General features: G+C 46.3%; 2 long non-coding RNA genes across 2 annotated transcripts; both read right to left on the minus strand.

Annotated features, from left to right (window-relative positions):
* Positions 1-4,536: 4,536 nt before the first annotated feature.
* Positions 4,537-5,813, minus strand: LOC109705135. Its single transcript, XR_002214638.1, has 3 exons — positions 5,792-5,813; positions 5,611-5,674; positions 4,537-4,575 (listed from the first exon to the last, which is right to left on the minus strand). It is a non-coding gene; the product is annotated as an uncharacterized LOC109705135 (long non-coding RNA).
* Positions 5,814-5,824: 11 nt separating this feature from the next.
* LOC109705136 lies at positions 5,825-6,354 on the minus strand. Its single transcript, XR_002214639.1, has 3 exons — positions 6,283-6,354; positions 5,957-6,023; positions 5,825-5,859 (listed from the first exon to the last, which is right to left on the minus strand). It is a non-coding gene; the product is annotated as an uncharacterized LOC109705136 (long non-coding RNA).
* Between the last annotated feature and the right edge of the window lie 679 nt (positions 6,355-7,033).

The raw sequence follows: 7,033 nt of genomic DNA on the forward strand, positions 1-7,033 counted from the left end.
GAAAAGGCTGATTTCGCCCAATCAATGCACTTTCTTACTTTTAGCATTCCAATCATCCTCTAACTTATCCAAAAACTTGTTCTAACCTTTTAAAACATGTAGGAGTGATCCACACACCATTCCATATACTCGAACTCCGCAATTTGCAAAAGTTCAGTGTATTACAACCACGGTCTCACTGATCGGGCGCGATGCCCTTGCCGCGGTCCTCCCTCGGCAGCCCTGTACCTACCACTGGGAATAGAGTGGGGTGAGAACTATCTTCCATAGTTCCCAGTGGGCTCGGCCGCCAACTCTTCCGATCTCCCCACAAGGTCCAAGTGGGCACAAGTAACAACAGATAGATTGATAGATATGTATCTGAAAGCTGTAAATGCAATAGTATGAAAACTATGCTACTATGCCCATAATCATGAAGTGAATGCATGCATCATATAATAAAGGTTTGCTACCATGCTAACAAATTCGATCAATGTTCGAATAGCAATGTTCAATGACATTAATAAACCTTTAACCCTTCTATTTACCCAATCTGTGGCGAGGCCCTAGGGCTTGCCTATAACTCACCCTTCAATCCCAAAGTGGGGAGGGAGCTCCAAGAGCACCCAAGCCCGGGACCGTCTGTGAACCTCCATGTGGTCCGGACCTCCAAGTGGTCCTAGTCGCGCGACACTCCGGAGTACTCGACGACAATTCCCTCCATGTGGGGATTGGATGGCTATACCACCCCAAACGCAGACTGTGAGCTAGATCTATCCTCTCCAAGTGAGGATACCCTACCTCTAGGGTCTATAATCCAATCAAGTCCTCTCCAAGTGAGGATGCTCTACCACTGGAGTCAATAACCCAATCGAATCCTCTCCAAGTGAGGGAGAACTATAAACTAGGGTCCACAACCCAATCAAAATCCTCTCCAAGTGAGGAAGCACTATAAACTAGGGTCCACAACCTAATCAAAATCCTCTCCAAGTGAGGAAGCCCTACCACTTGAGTCAATGTCTCAATCCGCTCATCGACAACCTCTCCACGTGAGACTACTTAGGTTTACTAAGTTCTTTATCCACAAAGCATTTTCTAAGGGATCCACCTATCCCTAAGTTCTCAAACCTCTACTGTTATTTACACTACATTAATGCCACTCGTCATCATTTAACATTTGGATGCCACTCATTTGTTCTTTGACACTAGCACTACTTTCTATGTCATCAATACCCCCATCGGGTACATCTCTTTTCTTTCGCATTATAGGATCCACGTTCCGACCCAATCCTCACCTGTCTAAGTTACCAAGCATTCCAAGTACACTAGGTTATCAATTAGAAAGCATATGGAATGGAGCTACTATGCAATCCTACAATGCAACATGAAGAGATGAGATCAAATACAATCTAAGACATAGAAAGGAGTCCGAAAGTTTCGGAATGGCACCCCCCACCTTTAATCGATGTAGAGGCCTCGGAAATTCTTCTCGGCGAACTTTACGAAAAGGCTTTAGCCTTCCTTGCCCAAATCAATGCTAGCCCGGCCCTATTTTGCCGAGAACTCCACGCCGGCTCACCGAATGCGAAAACCAACTTCGCCCCCATGTTTTGTGACCTAACAATAGGGTTTCCAAGGCTTCAAATGAGATCAATCTCATACTTTCACAAAATCCCCATTTTCGAGCCCTAGGTTTGCACCTATAGCAAACCAGCAATAAACCCCTAGAATCATGGGATTGATCTACTTAGAAGCATGCTTAGGGTCCATTTGACCCATTCCAAAGCATCAAAACCCAAAACTCCAAAGTTTAGAAGTTAGGGTTCAAGAGCCTACCTCTTGTGCTACACCAAAGTGAAGAGGAGAGGGAGATGAAGGTGTCCAAAGCCTTCCTCTTGATCTTTTTCTTCTTCTCCTTCTTGTTTTTCCTCTTCTTTTCCTTCATCTCCTTCTTGTTCTTGTTCTTCTCCTTGCCTTTCTAGAGAGAGAGAGCAAGAGAGAAAGAGAGTGTGTGAGAGAGAGAGAATATGAGAGTGTGAGGGAGAGAGGGGGCTCAGCCCTCTCTAATAAAGGCCATTTTGCATTTAGACCCCTCAACTTTTCATCCCTCACGCAGCTGTCACTGGCTGTCTTCGCCCAGAGGGATCGGTCCCTAGTCGGGGAGACTGGTCCCCGAGAACTCTCCCTGCAGTCTGGGGTCTTTTCGCATACGGGAACCGGTCCTCGCCCGAGGGACCGGTCCTTGGGAGATCGGTCTTTCCTGAGAGACCGGTTCCCGAATGGGGAACTTTCAGGACTTAGCCAAATTCAGACTTCCTCTCGCGGGTGTCGCGCACGGGGACCGGTCCCCTCAGCCAGGGACCGGTCGCATCGACCTCCCCCGCGACCATCAGCTACGGGGACCGGTCCTTCCCTCCAGGGACCGGTCCCCGAGAGCAAAAATCTGCTGAGTCCAGATTTTGCCTATTTGCTCTCGCGGACTCAACTCCAAAGCACTTTTTGTATTTTGGACATTCTCAACTCCCACAAAGGGTATTCTCTCGACAGTTAGTCGATTCTGGATGAAGTACAATCCTCGGATTTTGAGAATTCACTTCCTTACATCCTCCCCTCCTTAAAAGGAGTTTCGTCCTCGAAACGAACTCAATTCTTTATTTTAACTTAAGCCCATACCTTTCTCCTCGAATAGATGAGGATGGTGTTTTCTCATTAGATCCTCGAGTTCCCAGGTGGCTTCGCGATCCTCGTGATTGCTCCACCTAACCTTCACATAGGGAATTTCTCGATTCCTCAACTTTCGCACCTCTCGGGCGATAATCCCTACCGGAAACTCTTCATAGCTCAAGTCTCCTTGAAGTTCCGGCGGTTCAAATAGCATCGCATGCTCGGGGTCATGAATGTACTTACGGAGATTGGAGGCATGGAACCCATTGTGTACATCCGCAAGCTTCGGCGGCAAAGCAAGCCGGTAGGCCACTGTGACGACTCGCTCCAATATCTCATATGGTCCAATGTATCGGGGACTTAGTTTTCCCCGCACTTCAAACCGCTTCACACCCCGCATCGGTGAAACCTTCAAGAATACGCGGTCACCCACCGCGAACTCTATATCTTGTCGGCGCCTATCCGCATGGCTTTACTGTCTCGACGCGCCATAAGCAATCTCTTGCGAGCAAGGCCGACTTTCTCCTCCGCTTCTTGCAGGACATCGGGGCCGAACTCCGTACGGTCACCCACATCGCTCCAGTGTATAGGAGACCGACACGTCCGCCCATAAAGAGCCTCGAACAGTGCCATCTCCACACTAGCATGATAATTGTTGTTGTAGGTGAACTCGGCCATAGTTGGTGATCACACCAACTTTCTTTATAGTCGATGACACACGCTCGCAATATGTCCTCCAGAGTTTGAATAGTTCTCTCTGTTTGCCCATCGGTCTGAGGATGAAATGCGGTGCTAAAGTCGAGCTGTGTGCCAAGGGCTTCTTGCAGGCTCTTCCAGAAGTGTGAAGTGAACTGGGGGTCACGATCCGACACGATCGATTTCGGCACCCCATGCAGTTTCACTATCTCGTCAAGATATACCCGCGCTAACTTGTCACCCGACCACATGGTGCGGATCGGCAAGAAGTGAGCCAACTTTGTCAATCGGTTCACAATTACCCAAATTGCATCGTGGCCGCCTGTTGAGCGAGGCAAGCCGACCACGAAGTCCATTGATATATCCTCCCATTTTCAAACGGGGATTGGTAGGCTTTGAAGCTTTCCAGCTGAAAATCGACGCTCGGCCTTCACTTGTTGGCATGTTAAGAACTTCGCCACAAAGCGTCCAATATCACCTTTCATTCCCGGCCACCAATAGTGCATTTTTAGTCCTTGATACATCTTGGTGCCGCCCGGGTGATCGGCATATGGAGATCGGTGTGCTTCTTGTAGAATCAACTCACGAAGCTCTCTATCCTTCGGCACATACCATCGGTTTCGAAACCGAAGCGTACCATTGGCGTCTACCTTGAAATCGCCGCCCCGCCCTTCCTCGATGTTTCACCGCACCTTTTGGAGTTCTGGGTCTGCGGGTTGAAGATCTTTGATCCTCTCCAACAAGGTCGGTTGGACAACGAGTGCCATCAACTGAGTCGGGACCTCGAGAGCGACCACTTCAAGGTCCAATCGCTCCATATCCAGCTGTCACGCCCGGGTACCAGCGGAAGCATATCCGGCACGTGCACAGACCCGCCATACACCTGCAGTATATAAGGCGTCTACAAGCAACAAGTCGATAGGAGTAAAAACATATAATAAGCCTATCCTGATATCAGAGCATAGTAAAAGTCACAAAGACTATCAATAAGAGAACAATAGCATAAACCCAAAATCTCAACCATCAACGGAGTATCACAACTATAGTGACTGTCCAAAAGTACATATACATCACGGGGTCAACAAAAGAATAGATACAACGGTGGTCTCTCTATACATAGGGACATCACCCTCGACCGGAGCCCGAGTAGCAAGGTGATCGACTAGCACGCTCCTAGTAGTCCCTAGCTAGGCGCGACTCCCTTGCCACGATCCCTAGCCTCTCCTGTAACAGGCTCTGTAAAAACAACCACCAAAAGGGCGTGAGAACTATAAACAATAGTTCCCAGTGGGTAAGCCGCCAGCCTCGGCGAATTACACCACTAGGCTCATGATGTACTAATTGAAAGCAATAACGATAATTGCATAATTAATAAGCATGATGCTAATAAGTAATAAGCATGTAATCAACATGTAATAGCTTTCTACAGTAATGAATCATTTGCATACAAGAGATATGGCAATTTCTGTAATCATGAATATAAACATGAATATAAGCACGAGCATGAAAGTGACTACTGTACACTTAAATTCATAGCATTCATTACTGTCCTTTGTCATTTAGTACATTCACCTCAATAGAGTTTTCCTTTCATTCATCAGGACCTACCCAAGGTAGTCCAGCTTGCGCCGTGCCTAATGGTCCCGTGGTAGTATATACTCTCCACAGCAATCCACTTCGGCACCCAATCTCGCACGGGCGAACAACTGTCGCGTAGGCCAACTCCGGAGTGCCGGCTTGTAGGGAGCGACCCTCACAAGCGTGTGCGAATGAGCACGATGGCAAGCAAGCATATTTCACTGTCCACATGTCTCAATATCATGTTTTCATTTGCAATGTTCTTACTCTCGATCCTCCGATCGGAAATTCAATACACAAATAGTAACAAGAACTAGTATCCACTAGATTGTAAACATGTCAGAGTAATGCTAAAGCACAAGGCATTATAATCTTTCCACTATTATGGCACTATCAACATGGTCATAAGCATGTCATGGTTCTCTACTTTAGAGTCTAGAGAATATCATTGTTCTCTATTTTACAACAGCATAAATATCATGTCCATTATTTATCTAAGTTAACTAAAGATAAACATAAATATAAGCATAAGTACAATTATGCGTGAATTCTCTCTACTTCATAGAGGTTCTATTAAATGTTAAGGCAAGGAAGTTCCAACAACCATATGAGACCAATATCGCACAATTATCTCAAATTCCATACATATAGAACATAGGGGAGCTTCACTTGCTCTGGTTAGGTCAAACCCACCTAGTATGAGGCTCCAACTATCCACAAGAAGTCCCACAAACGGCTCAACGAAGCCCCAATGCTGCTGAAAAAACAAATGTCAAGATCGGAGTAAATCTACGGCCGAAATGTCCAATTTCGGCTCAAATCACATCTCGTATCAAGTAGCAACATAAATCGCTGTTTTGGTTCACTTTAGTACCTTCAATTAAGTCTCTAAAGGCTTCCCAAAACCAACCAAGGATGACCCAAAGGTCAGTCGAACTCCCGCTGCGATCAACACCAATACGACATCAAAATCATCATATAATAGCAAATATAGTCGGAATCTTGCGAATTCAGTTTTCTAACTGAAATCCCTGCTTACCTCAGGTTAGAATACCTTCCAAACCAACTTCTAAGAGTACAAGTTCAGCTCAACGAGGCTCGAAGACCTGCTGCGAAGAAATAATCCCGAAATTGCATCAATTCGCGCAAATAAGTCCAATTAGTTCTAATTTAGCTTCATAATTGGCTAAATATTCAATTAAGCTTCAAAGTAGCCTATCCCTGGTCTAAGAAGGTTAATTCACAGCTAATTAACTCATTTATAATAGCTGAATTTTCAGTTTAGCACAGCCAAGAGCAAAAATCCGAAATCGCTACTCAAATCGACGAATAGAACGTCGATAACGACAAAAGTGAGTCGATTACCTTCTTAAGCTTCCAACCAGTGACCTGCTGATCCAGGGCTGCGAAAACCTGTCCAAAACACTCTCCCACGCGTCCACGAAAGCTCTGCGACGCTCGCAAACAGCGAAGAACAAGCGCGGCGACGAAAACGGTGCAAAACGGCGACTTTTCTCTAGAGAGAGAAAAACCCTAGAGAGAGAGGAAGAGAAAAATGGGAGAACCCTTCTCTGGACTCCAGACCCTTCCACAGTGCTCCTGGAGTCGTGCTGGGGGTTATAGATAGGGATCAAAATGTGAAAAGACCAAAATAGCCTTGCTGCCCCGAATTGCCACTGTGTACCGGTACACCATTGCGGCTGTACCGGTACAGCAAGCAGAAAAGGCTGATTTTCGCCAGTTCAATGCACTTTCTCACTTCTCGCATTCCAAACATCCTCTAACTTATCCAAACACTTATTCTAACCTTTTAGAACATGTAGGAGTGATCCACACACCATTCCACATACTCGAACTCCGCAATTTGCAAAAGTTCAGTATATTACACCAGCTATAGGGGTGTTTGCTGGGTAACATCAAAAGCGAGGTTCTTCGCCGACTTCCTACTCAGCGCATCCGCGACTACATTTGCCTTCGCGGGGTGGTAGAGGATATCAACATCATAATCCTTTAACAGCTCTAACCACCGCCGCTGACGCATGTTGAGCTCCTTCTGTATGAACAGGTACTTCAAGCTCTTGTGGTCGGTATAAATCTCGCAATGGGCACCACATAA

The sequence above is a fragment of the Ananas comosus genome, unplaced genomic scaffold (assembly GCF_001540865.1).
Source record: "Ananas comosus cultivar F153 unplaced genomic scaffold, ASM154086v1, whole genome shotgun sequence".
NCBI classification, from domain to species: Eukaryota; Viridiplantae; Streptophyta; class Magnoliopsida; order Poales; family Bromeliaceae; genus Ananas; species Ananas comosus.